The 13658-nt window shown below is 45.3% G+C and overlaps 1 protein-coding gene across 1 annotated transcript in view; it reads left to right on the top strand.

The window, feature by feature from the left end:
• The first annotated feature begins 2494 nt into the window (after positions 1-2494).
• trim3b (tripartite motif containing 3b) overlaps positions 2495-13658 on the top strand; it is a 77931-nt gene continuing 66767 nt past the window's right edge. The window contains exon 1 of the mRNA XM_045690236.2: positions 2495-2721. The gene's annotated coding sequence lies outside the window, so the exon portion shown is untranslated. The remainder of the gene's footprint in view (positions 2722-13658) is intronic.

Below are 13658 nucleotides of genomic sequence, written 5' to 3'. Positions count from 1 at the left end.
TACGGTCATTTGGTAAAAAGCTCATTTGACATTTGCTCAGTACATTGTTTTCACTGAAGAAATGTAGGAGCCTAAATTTTGTGGATTGTGGTGATTAGTCTTTGGTTCCAAATAAGATGCCAGAGCTAAGGATGATGTTAAAGAGTTTAAGTATAGCCAATTGGAATTTGTGGTCTGAATATTTTATAATTTCATTTAGGATACCATCAACACCACAGGCCTTTTTGGGTTGGAGGGTTTGTATTTGGTCCTGTAGTTCATTCAGTGTAATTGGAGAATCCAGTGGGTTCTGGTAGTCTTTAATAGTTGATTCTAAGATTTGTATTTGATCATGTATATGTTTTAGCTGTTTGTTCTTTGTTATAGAACCAAAAATATTGGAGAAGTGGTTTACCAATACATCTCCCTTTTGCAGTGGTGTAAAGTACTTAAGTAGTACTTTGAAGTATTTTTACTTAAGTTGTTTTTTGGGGTATCTGTACTTTACTTTACTATTTCTATTTTTTGACAACTTTTACTTTTACTTCACTACATTCCTAAATAAAATCATATACTTTTTACTCCATGCATTTTCACTGACACCCAAAAGTACTCGTTACATTTTGAATGCTTAGCAGGACAGGAAAATTGTCTAATTCACACACTTATCAAGAGAACATCCCTGGTCATCCCTACTGCCTCTGATCTGGAGGACTCACTAAACACGTGCTTAGTTTGTAAATGATGTCTGAGTGTTGTAGCGTGCCCCTGGCTATCCGTAAATTAAATTAAATAAAAAGAAAATGGTACCGTCTGATTTACTTAATATAAGGAATTTCTAAAGATTTAAACTTTTACTTTAATTAACTTATGATACTTAAGTATATTTTTAGCAATTTCATTTACTTTTGATACTTAAGTGTATTTAAAACTAAATCGTTTTAGACTTTTACTCAAGTAGTATTTTACTGAGTGACTTTTACTTGAGTTATTTTCTATTAAAGTATCTTTACTTTTACTTAAGTATGACAATTGGGTACTTTTTCCACCACTGCTGTTTTGGATAGATTCTTGAATCTTTGTGTTGTTGTTTGTTGAGTGTGTTCCAATTTTCCCAGAAGTGCTTTGATTCTATCGATGCTATCTGGGACTAAAAAAGGGTTCTTCGGCTCTGACGTGCTGTTCCTTCTTTTTCCGTAGTGTATGTCTGTATTGTTTTAGTGATTCACCATAGTGAAGGTGTAGACTCAGGTTTTCTGGGTCTCTATGTTTTTAGTTGGACAGGTTTCTTAATTTCTTTCTTAGGTTTTAACATTTTTCATCAAACCATTTGTCATTGCTGTTAATTTTCTTAGGTTGTCTGCTTGAGAATTTTTTTTTTATAGGGAAGCTGAAAGGTCAAATATACTGTTTAGGTTTTCTACTGCCAAGTTTACAGCTTCAGTATTACAGGGAAACATTTTGTCTAGGAAGTTGTCTAAAAGGGATAGAATTAGTGGTTGGCTAATTGTTTTGGGGTTTCTACATGTTTTAATATTGTGCACTTACGTTGGATTTGATGCCTCATGATTGAGTATTGCTCTGTTCAAGTAGACTGTGATTTTGCTGGATTCTGATAGGGGTGTCAGTAGGCTGACTGTGAACGCTCTGAGAGACTCTGGGTTAAGGTTGGTGATAAAGTAGTCTACAGAACTACTGCCAAGAGATGAGCTATAGGTGTACCTACCGTAGGAGTCCCCTCAAAGCCTAACATTGACTATGTACATACCCAGCGTGTAACAGAGCTATAGGTGTACCTACTGTAGGAGTCCCCTCGAAGCCTACCATTGACTATGTTCAGACCCAGCGTGTAACAGAGCTATAGGTGTACCTACTGTAGGAGTCCCCTCGAAGCCTACCATTGACTATGTACATACCCAGCATGCCACAGAGCTATAGGTGTACCTACTGTAGGAGTCCCCTCGAAGCCTACCATTAACTATGTACATACCCAGCGTGTAACAGAGCTATAGGAGTTGTCACCTAGTTTTGGTTGTTTTGTAGCGTCTAGGGGGGGGATATTGGAGAGGGAATGCTGTCACCTCCAGGTAGGTGTGTGACCCCATGTGCTGAGAGTGCCAGGTTCTTGTCCAGTTCTGGCATTTAGGTCTCCAGACTAGTACATGTCCGTGAGTCTGGAAGTGGTTGATCTCCCCGTCTCTCTCTCTTTCTCTGTCTCTCTGCCTAGCCTCTCTCTCTCTCTCTCGTTCGGTCTCTCTCTCTCTCTCTCTCTCTCTCTCTCTCTCTCTCTCTCTCTCTCTCTCTCTCTCTCTCCTGTCTCTCTCTCTTTCTCTCTCTGCCTCCTTCTCTCTATATCGCTCTGCTGCTATTTCTCCTCTCTCATATCATTGGATAATCTTGCCCCTTCCCACTTTCAGCTCAGCGAATGAGCCTGCACAATCTCTCTCTCTCCTCTCTCTCTCTCTCTCTCTCTCTCTCTCTCTGCCTCTCTTTTTTACACATGCACTCAATCCAGATCACGATCACACACACCCTAGTGCTGCCTCGCTGATAGTATGACTTCTCTCTCTCTCCTTCCTTCTTTCTTACATTCTCTCTATCTTTATTCTGTGCGTGTGATTTCTCCTCTGTCTCTGTGTGCGATGCTGGCTGGTTCTCTGTATGGATATCTCCCCTCGTGGGGGAAAACACTGATTCCACGCTGAACAGCTTTCTTCTTCTCTGCATCTCTAGTTCTCTCACGTGAGTACCTTGTCCTCTCTACCCTATCTGTCGTTGTGTGTGTTCTCTGTCTTTCACGAGTACCTTCTCTGTCCTATCTGTCTCTCTCTCCGTCTTTCAAGTGAGTTCCTCCTTCTTCTCTGTTTCATGTCTCTCTCTCCATTTTTCAAGTGAGTAACTCCTCCTTCTCTGTTCTATCTGTTGTTGAGTCTCCTCCCAATGTCTCTCTAGACAGAGGAAAGGGATAGAAAGGATAGTAGAGAAGGGGGTTAAATGAGAGAGGAGAGGAGAAGAGGGGGATAAAGGAGAGAGGAGGGGGCTAGAGAGAGGAGAGGAGGGGGCTAGAGAGAGGAGAGGTGAGGAGGGGGCTGAGGAGAGGAGAGGACTACAGTGATGAGAGGAGAGGGCTAGAGAGAGGAGAGGAGAGGTGAGGAGGGGGCTAGAGAGAGGAGAGGAGAGAAGGGGGCTAGGAGAGAGGAGAGGTGAGGAGGGGGCTGAGGAGAGGAGAGGACTACAGTGATGAGAGGAGAGGAGAGGGCTAGAGAGAGGAGAGGAGAGGACAGGAGAGGAGAGGTGAAGAGGGGGCTAGAGAGAGGAGAGAAGCAGTGAGGAGGGGGCTAGAGAGATGAGAGGAAAGGATAGGTGAGGAGGGGGCTAGAGAGGAGAGTAGGGGGCTAGAGAGAGGAGTGGAGAGGATAGGTGAGGAGGGGGCTAGAGAGGAGAGTAGGGGGCTAGAGAGAGGAGAGGAGAGGAGAGGAGAGGAGAGGAGAGGAGAGGAGAGGAGAGGAGAGGAGAGGAGAGGAGAGGAGAGGAGAGGAGAGGAGAGGAGAGGAGAGGAGAGGAGAGGAGAGGAGAGGAGAGGAGAGGAGAGGTGAGGAGGGGGCTAGAGTGAGGAGTGGAGAGGTGAGGAGGGGGCTAGAGAGAGAGGAGTGGAGAGGTGAGGAGAGGAGAGGGCTAGAGAGAAGAGAGGAGAGTAGAGGGATAGAGAGAGGAGATGAGAGGAGAGGGATAGAGAGGTGAGAGGGGAGAAGAGTAGGAGGCTAGAGAGAGGAGAGGAGAGGGATAGAGAGATGAGAGGGGAGGGATAGAGGGAGGAGAATAGGGGGCTGGAGAGAGGAGAGGAGAGGGATAGAGAGATGAGAGGGGAGGGAGGAGAGGGATAGAGAGAGGAGAGGGATAGAGGGAGGAGAGTAGGGGGCTAGAGAGAGGAGAGGAGAGGGATAGAGAGATGAGAGGGGAGAGATAGAGAGATGAGAGGAGAGGGATAGAGGACATACTGAGAGCCTATAGGATCAACTGTAGATAACCAGTAGGGAGGCTGGTGATGATAATGCTCTATAGTAGACAGATACAGGGAGATTGGTGATGATAATGCTCGATAGTAGACAGAGACAGGGAGATTGGTGATGATAATGCTCTATAGTAGACAGACACAGGGAGGCTGGTGATGATAATGCTCTGTAGTAGATAGATACTGGGAGAGACAGGGAGCCTGGTGATGATAATGCTCGATAGTAGACAGACACAGGGAGAGACAGGGAGGCTGGTGATGATAATGCTCTATAGTAGACAGACACAGGGAGAGACAGGGAGCCTGGTGATGATAATGCTTGATAGTAGACAGACACAGGGAGAGACAGGGAGGCTGGGGATGATAATGCTCTGTAGTAGACAGACACAGGGAGGCTGGTGATGATAATGCTCTATAGTAGACAGACACAGGGAGAGACAGGGAGATTGTTAAAGCAGAGCCTGTCTTCTCTGAGAGAACTGGAGGAACTAGTGACATCATGAACTTGGCAGGACACGAGAAAGGAGCGGAATAGGGGCCCTGGCCCCTCCTCTCTCTGACGCTACCGCGGTAACAGAGAGCGTAATAGACAGTGTCACATGTTCTGGATGTAGATCTAGGACAACATAGATCAGACACATGGGCGGATCTAGTCTAACGATGCTGCTCCAGCGCCTTTATTGTCACGTTGAAGTCTTATTCACTGGAGCAAACACTACACGCTTAGACTACACGCTTAGACTACACGCTTAGACTACACGCTTAGGCTCACACGCTTAGACTACACGCTTAGACTACAAGCTTAGACTACACGCTTAGACTCACATGCTTAGACTCACACGCTTAGACTACACGCTTAAACTACACACTTAGACTCACATGCTTAGACTACACGCTTAGACTACACGCTTAGACTCACACGCTTAGACTACACGCTTAGACTACACGCTTAGACTCACACGCTTAGACTACACGCTTAGACTACACGCTTAGACTACACGCTTAGACTCACACGCTTAGACTACACACTTAAACTACACGCTTAGACTACACGCTTAGACTACACGCTTAAACTACACGCTTAGACTCACACGCTTAGACTCACACGCTTAAACTACACGCTTAGACTACACGCTTAGACTACACACGCTTAGACTACACACTTAAACTCACACGTAGGTCCTTATATAAATAAACATGTACAGACGCACGGACATGCATGCACACACGAACACACACACACACACAAACATACACACACATACACACTCAAGCAATTCCCTTCACTTCTGCATGCACACACACGTGTGCACAAACTCGACCCTCCTCCCTCACGGCTGATGGGGACAGGGACTATATTCTGTTAAATGATCCTGTCGACCCTCGTCCCTCACGGCTGATGGGAACAGGGACTATATTCTGTTAAATGATCCTGTCGACCCTCGTCCCTCACGGCTGATGGGAACAGGGACTATATTCTGTTAAATGATCCTGCCGACCCTCGTCCCTCACGGCTGATGGGAACAGGGACTATATTCTGTTAAATGATCCTGCCGACCCTCGTCCCTCACGGCTGATGGGAACAGGGACTATATTCTGTTAAATGATCCTGCCGACCCTCGTCCCTCACGGCTGATGGGGACAGGGACTATATTCTGTTAAATGATCCTGTCGACCCTCGTCCCTCACGGCTGATGGGAACAGGGACTATATTCTGTTAAATGATCCTGTCGACCCTCGTCCCTCACGGCTGATGGGAACAGGGACTATATTCTGTTAAATGATCCTGTCGACCCTCGTCCCTCACGGCTGATGGGAACAGGGACTATATTCTGTTAAATGATCCTGTCGACCCTCGTCCCTCACGGCTGATGGGAACAGGGACTATATTCTGTTAAATGATCCTGTCGACCCTCGTCCCTCACGGCTGATGGGAACAGGGACTATATTCTGTTAAATGATCCTGTCGACCCTCGTCCCTCACGGCTGATGGGAACAGGGACTATATTCTGTTAAATGATCCTGTCGACCCTCCTCCCTCACGGCTTCTCTTTCGGTAAAAAGCTGGAGGGAAGGGGCTGGAGAAATGTAATCACTGTCAAATTCATAGACAGATCTATGGATGCTAAGACTAATCATGCATCAGAAGACCATGTGTTAAGGTTAGAAAGTGTTTGTTTACATTTTCTTTGTTTATGTAAAATGTAAACTTTCTTTACAAACGTTGGGTTCTGATTGGGGTTTACGGCAGTTTAACGAAGCTCATTAAGTTATTTTGTCAAGAATCGATGGGTACATATCATTTCATTTTCTACCTAAAGAAATGCCAGAGTCCGTTTTGGGATATTACAACAACAACTGCTAAAAACCCAACACAGTTATTTCCCCTGTCACATCATCATCATCATCATCATCATCATCATCATCCCGGACCAGCGATAGAACGGCACACGTTGTTACCATGGTGACTGACGCTCCTCAGCGCGGCTACGACGACGACGACGACGGTGGTGAGGGCGGCCAGTGGCTCTGATTTCCCCCCTACTGTGGATTCCGTCTTCAAGAAAACGTTTTAAACTTCTTCTACAAAAATACTTTTAAACAGCTGAAGCAAGTCACACAATTGTTCTTCGTGAAAAATGACCATATCCCAGAGATACACAGCCCGGCAAAACCAGAATGTCAAGGAAAGACAGAGAAGTTCGTTTGATGTTCCATTGAAGCCTGAGTGTGTGCGTATGCCTACATGTGAATAAGGGTGTGCAGTTAAAGTGACACATTCCTCATAATATGAGCTGACATTTTTTTTAACCTTTTTATTTAACTAGGCAAGTCAGTTAAGAACAAATTCTTATTTCCAATGATGGCCTACCGGGGAACAGTGGGTTAACTGCCTTGTTCAGGGGCAGAACAACATATTTTTACATTGTCAGATCAGGGATTCGATCCAGCAACCTTTCGGTTACTGGCCCAACACTCTAACCACTAGGCTACCTGCCGCCTCTACACTCTAACCACTAGGCTACCTGCCGCCCCTACACTCTAACCACTAGGCTACCTGCCGCCTCTACACTCTAACCACTAGGCTACCTGCCACCTCTACACTCTAACCACTAGGCTACCTGCCACCTCTACACTCTAACCACTAGGCTACCTGCCACCTCTACACTCTAACCACTAGGCTACCCTGCCGCCTCTACACTCTAACCACTAGGCTACCTGCCGCCCCTACGCTCTAACCACTAGGCTACCTGCCACCTCTACACTCTAACCACTAGGCTACCTGCCACCTTACACTCTAACCACTAGGCTACCTGCCACCTCTACACTCTAACCACTAGGCTACCTGCCACCTCTACACTCTAACCACTAGGCTACCTGCCACCTCTACACTCTAACCACTAGGCTACCTGCCACCTCTACACTCTAACCACTAGGCTACCTGCCACCTCTACACTCTAACCACTAGGCTACCTGCCACCTCTACACTCTAACCACTAGGCTACCCTGCCGCCTCTACGCTCTAACCACTAGGCTACCTGCCGCCCCTACGCTCTAACCACTAGGCTACCTGCCACCCCTACGCTCTAACCACTAGGCTACCTGCCGCCTCTACACTCTAACTACTAGGCTATCTGCCACCTCTACACTCTAACCACTAGGCTACCTGCCACCTCTACACTCTAACCACTAGGCTACCCTGCCGCCTCTACACTCTAACCACTAGGCTACCTGCCACCTCTACACTCTAACCACTAGGCTACCTGCCACCTCTACACTCTAACCTCTAGGCTACCCTGCCGCCTCTACACTCTAACCACTAGGCTACCTGCCATCCCTACGCTCTAACCACTAGGCTACCTGCCACCCCTACACTCTAACCACTAGGCTACCTGCCGCCTCTACACTCTAACCACTAGGCTATCTGCCACCTCTACACTCTAACCACTAGGCTACCTGCCACCTCTACACTCTAACCACTAGGCTACCCTGCCGCCTCTACACTCTAACCACTAGGCTACCTGCCACCTCTACACTCTAACCACTAGGCTACCTGCCACCTCTACACTCTAACCACTAGGCTACCTGCCTCCTCTACACTCTAACCACTAGGCTACCTGCCGCCCCACTGTCGATGTATTGTATGCGTTAAAATGATATAGAATATACAGCACCAGTCTAAAGTTTGGACACACCTACTCATTCAAGGGTTTTTGTTTATTTTTGACTATTTTCTACATTGTAGAATAATAGTGAAGACATCAAAACAATGAAATAACACATATGGAATCATGTAGTAATCAAACAAGTGTTCAGAGAACAGTACATGAATCAGGCCTTTATGGTCGAATTGCTGCAAAGAAACCACTACTAAAGGACACCAATAAGAAGAAGAGACTTGCTTGGGCCAAGAAAACGAGCAATGGACATTAGACCAGTGGAAATCTGTCCTTTGGTCTGAAGTCCAAATTTGAGATTTTTGGTTCCAACCGCCATGTCTTTGTGAGACGCAGAGTAGGTGAATGGATGATCTCCGCATGTGTGGTTCCCACCGTGAAGCATGGAGGAGGAGGTGTGATGGTGTGGGGTTGCTTTGCTGGTGACACTGTCTGTGATTTATTTAGAATTCAAGGCACACTTCTACAGCGATAAGACCAAGAAGGAGAATGATGGAGTGCTGCATCAGATGACCTGGCCTCCACAATCACCCGACCTGAATCCAATTGAGATGGTTTGGGATGAGTTGGATCACAGAGTTAAGGAAAAGCAGCCAACAAGTGCTCAGCATATGAGGGAACTCCTTCAAGACTGTTGGAAAAGGATTCCAGGTGAAGCTGTTTGAGAGAATGCCAAGAGTGTGCAAAGCTGTCATCAAGGCATAGGGTGGCTACTTTGAAGAATCTAAAATATATTTTGATTTGTTTAACACTTTTTTTTGGTTACTACACGATTCCATATGTGTTATTTCATAGTTTGGATGTCTTCACTATTATTTTACGATGTAAAAAATAAAGAAAAACCCTTGAATGAGTAGGTGTGTCCAAACTTTTGACTGGTTCTGTATGTCTATGTGATATCTGAATTATGTACATTCAAGTTACATTGATCATTATACTCATCATTACTTAGTTATTATGTTAGGTAGTTTTGTGTCACCCTGAGGACATTGTCATAGCTTCTTATATACTTTGAAAATGTCTTATGCAGATTCTCCACGGGATTCAGAGTTCTAATCTATTTTGGGAACTTTAACATGAGCGGATGATTAGTGGGGAAAATTAACTGAAGTGATTTCTGCTCTGTGTGTCCATTCCTGTCCTCTCATCACGAGTTACAGATTAATTTACTGTTGAGAGATCAGAGAGTGAGAAAGAGAAAGAGAGAGAGAGAGAGAGGGAGAGGGGAGATGGAGAGAGAGATAGAGAGTTGAGAGCGAGGGGGGAGGAGAGGAGAGAGATAGTGAGGTAGAAAGAGAGGGAGGGAGATAGAGAGTGGGAGAGGGAGGGGGGAGGAGATAGATAGGAAGGTCGAAAGAGAAAGAGGGAGAGAGATGGAGGGAGAGGGAGGTAGAAAGAGAGAGAGAGAGGGAGGTAGAGGGAGAGAGAGGGAAGTGGAGGGGGGAGGAGAGGAGATAGATAGGGAGGTAGAAAGAGAAAGAGGGAGGGAGATGGAGGGAGAGGGAGGTATAAAGAGAGAGAGAGAGGGGGGAGGTAGAGAGAGAGCTGGAGGGAGAGGGAGGTATAAAGAGAGAGAGGGAGGGAGGTAGAGAGAGAGAGAGGGAAGTAGAGAGTTGAGAGGTAGGGGGGAGGACAGGAGAGAGATAGTGAGGTAGAAAAAGAGAGAGGGAGGGAGAGAGAGAGTGGGAGTGAGATAGAGAGGGAGGGGGCAGGAGAGGAGAGAGAGATGGAGGTAGAAAGAGAGAGAGGAAGGGAGATAGAGAATTGAGAGGCTGAGGAGAGGAGAAAGATAGGGAGGTAGAAAGAGAGAGAGGGAGGGAGGGAGATAGAGAGGGAGGGAGGGAGATAGAGGGAGGGAGAGGGACAAAAAGAAAGGGAGATAGACAATAAAAAGAGAAAATATGAGAAAGAACAAAAAAGAGAAGGGAGAGAGAGACACAACGCCAAAGACAGTCCATCACTGATTCTGTGTGTACTGGACAGTAGTTCCTGGTAGATCCTGGTTGGTGTAGCCTATTAGACCAAAGACAGTCCATCACTGATTCTGTGTGTACTGGACAGTAGTTCCTGGTAGATCCTGGTTGGTGTAGCCTATTAGACCAAAGACAGTCCATCACTGATTCTGTGTGTACTGGACAGTAGTTCCTGGTAGATCCTGGTTGGTGTAGCCTATTAGACCAAAGACAGTCCATCACTGATTCTGTGTGTACTGGACAGTAGTTCCTGGTAGATCCTGGTTGGTGTAGCCTATTAGACCAAAGACAGTCCATCACTGATTCTGTGTGTACTGGACAGTAGTTCCTGGTAGATCCTGGTTGGTGTAGCCTATTAGACCAAAGACAGTCCATCACTGATTCTGTGTGTACTGGACAGTAGTTCCTGGTAGATCCTGGTTGGTGTAGCCTTCAGACAAACATCTATTCAGTCTTTCCCTATAAAAAAAAGGAAGCAGATGGAGTCATCCAGTCGAGTTCTCTCTGAAACCAGGACATGTAAATTATTCATTATCCAAACCGGAAAACACTCAAACACACATAGAATGCGTACCAAATGGCTCCCTATTCCCTATTTAGTGCACTACTTTTGACCAGGACCCTATAGGATGTCATTTGGAACACAGTCATATTTATTTTCTAATGTTTCACAGAAACCTGTTTGGTTTGCCGACATACTGTATATGGTCTTTCTATTTACAATGGGACCAATGTGTGACATTAGGATTAACATATTCAAAATGATTGAAAAAAAAACAAAAAAAACATTTAAATTCATTTTCACATGTGTATATACTCAAATTAGCATTAATTTAATCTTGTTAATGTTACCACCATCTCCTGGTTGTTCACATTCTACTGTAACTCCCTATGAAGTGTATTAGTCATGTTTACAGGCTACACTGTCCAAACTAATGCAAACTAGCAGGTTCCTTCGGGACAATGCAACAACAATAAGAACTAATGAAAGATAACAATAGGAACATAAAGTATACGTCTCAGTTAAATAGAATACAATTTTTGGCATCAGTATAATACAGGAAGACACAATTTATAGTTCAATATTTACACGTGTATCAAGAAAGGGGGGGACTGGGGAACAAGTGTTTAAATTGTTCAGTATTTAGCAATAATAACCAGAGTCTGGTAGCAACAGGTGTGTGTGTGTGTGTGTGTGTGTGTGTGTGTGTGTGTGTGTGTGTGTGTGTGTGTGTGTGTGTGTGTGTGTGTGTGTGTGTGTGTGTGTGTGTGTGTGTGTGTGTGTGTGTGTGTGTGTGTTATCATCGTCTATACAGTTTAGTTTGGTTTCTGGATTTCAGACAATCTAAATGTGTGTGTGAGCAGTTTTATTTCTACAGACCTATTAAACATATATTTTCTCTTGTTTTAAATTAAGTTCAGTATAGTTTTGTTAGATCATATTATTTATAGGGTCACTGACTACAGTATTGTATTTAGAGAGCGTGTGTGTGGATGAGTGTATATCTGTGTGGGTGAGTGCATGGTGGGCTAATAGCTAGCTAGCTAGCTAGAATTTGCAGAAAGTCCTTCGGCTACAAACTTGCTAGATGACTAGCTAGCTAGCAAGATGATGAAGAAAGAATGTAATTCACCCTCACCACGCAGTAACTAACGTTACCCTTCCTCCTCCTCCCCCTCCTCCTGCCAGTGCCAGCCAGAGCCATGTATTTAGCTTGCTTGCTAGTTAAATGTTTAGTGTCGTCACTAGCATAACAGGCTAGCTAGCTTAATTCCAGCATGCTTGCCATGGCATTGGCTACAATCTAGCTAGCTAACCAAACAAATCAGATAGGTTGGATAGGATGTAGCTAAACTCAGCAAGAAAAGAAACGTCCTCTCACTGTCAACTGTGTTTATTTTCAGCAAACACAACCTGTGTAAATATTTGTATGAACATAACAAGATTCAACAACTGAGACATAAACTGAACAAGTTCCACAAACATGTGACTAACATAAATTGAATAATGTGTCCCTGAACAAAGGGGGGGTCAAAATCAAAAGTAACAGTCAGTATCTGGTGTGGCCACCAGCTGCATTAAGTACTGCAGTGCATCTCCTCCAGATTTGCCAGTTCTTGCTGTGCGATGTTCACACTCTTCCACCAAGGCACCTGCAAGTTCCCGGACATTTCTGGGGATAATGGCCCTAGCCCTCACCCTCCAATCCAACAGGTTCCAGACATGCTCAATGGGATTGAGATCTGGGCTCTTCGCTGGCCACGGCAGAACATTGACATTCCTGTCTTGCAGGAAATCACGCACAGAACGAGCAGTATGGCTGATCGCATTGTCATGCTGGAGGGTCATGTCAGGATGAGCCTGCAGGAAGGGTACCACATGAGGGAGGATGATGTCTTCCCTGTAACGCACAGCGTTGAGATTGCCTGCAATGACAAAAAGCTCAGTCCAATGATGCTGTGACACACCGCCCCAGACCATGACGGACCCTCCACCTCCAAATCGATCCCGCTCCAGAGTACAGGCCTCGGTGTAATGCTCATTCCTTTGACGATAAACGCGAATCCGACCATCACGCCTGGTGAGACAAAACCGCGACATCTCTGTGAAGAGCACTTTTTGCCAGTCCTGTCTGGTCCAGTGACGGTGGGTTTGTGCCCATAAGCGACGTTGTGGTGAGGACCTGCCTTACAACAGGCCTAAAAGCCCTCAGTCCAGCCTCTCTCAGCCTATTGCAGACAGTATGAGCACTGATGGAGGGATTGTGCGTTCCTGGTGTAACTCTAAAATCACTGCTTGCTAAAATCACTGCCAGCTCACATTAGCTAGCTAGCTCGTTTCAAATCTAATTTTCAAGCTAACATTAGCTGACATTAGCTAGCTGGCTCATTTCAAAATTGATTTTCAAGCTAATGTTAGCTGATATTAGCTAGCTAGCTCGTTTCAAATCTGATTTTCAAGCTAACATTAGCTGACATTAGCTAGCTCGTTTCAAATCTGATTTTCAAGCTAACGTTAGCTGACATTAGCTAGCTAGCATTCGAGGGCTTACTCTGTTCTCATGAAGTGTATTGTGTAGCACAAAAAATAAATGAATTATCCAGCTATGGTGGTAAGCACACACACACACACACCTGGAAAGGTCTGTGTGGTATCCAGACAGAGCATGTAGCTAGTTTTATTTATTTCTCTATTTATTTTACATTTTTTATTAACCTTTATTTAACTTGGCAAGTCAGTTAAGAACAAATTCTTATTTACAATGACGGCCAAACCCGGATGACGCTGGGCCAATTGTGAGCCGCCCTATGGGACTCCCAATCACGGCCGGTTGTGATACAGCTTGGATGGTGTTCTATGTGGGTGTATTTTAGGATTCAAGCCGTTGTTCATTCATAGTTATTTAAAGACACAGACTATTTCTGGATCATCTCTTCATCCTGTGGCGCATGCTTTGTTGGCTGAGAGAATGGGGGAGAGGGGTGAGAGAGAAAGAGAGTGGGGAGGGAGGGAGA

The sequence above is a fragment of the Salmo salar genome, chromosome 11, assembly GCF_965601325.2.
Source record: "Salmo salar chromosome 11, fSalSal1, whole genome shotgun sequence".
Classification (NCBI taxonomy): Eukaryota; Metazoa; Chordata; class Actinopteri; order Salmoniformes; family Salmonidae; genus Salmo; species Salmo salar.
This window is presented reverse-complemented; position numbering and strand designations above follow the sequence as displayed.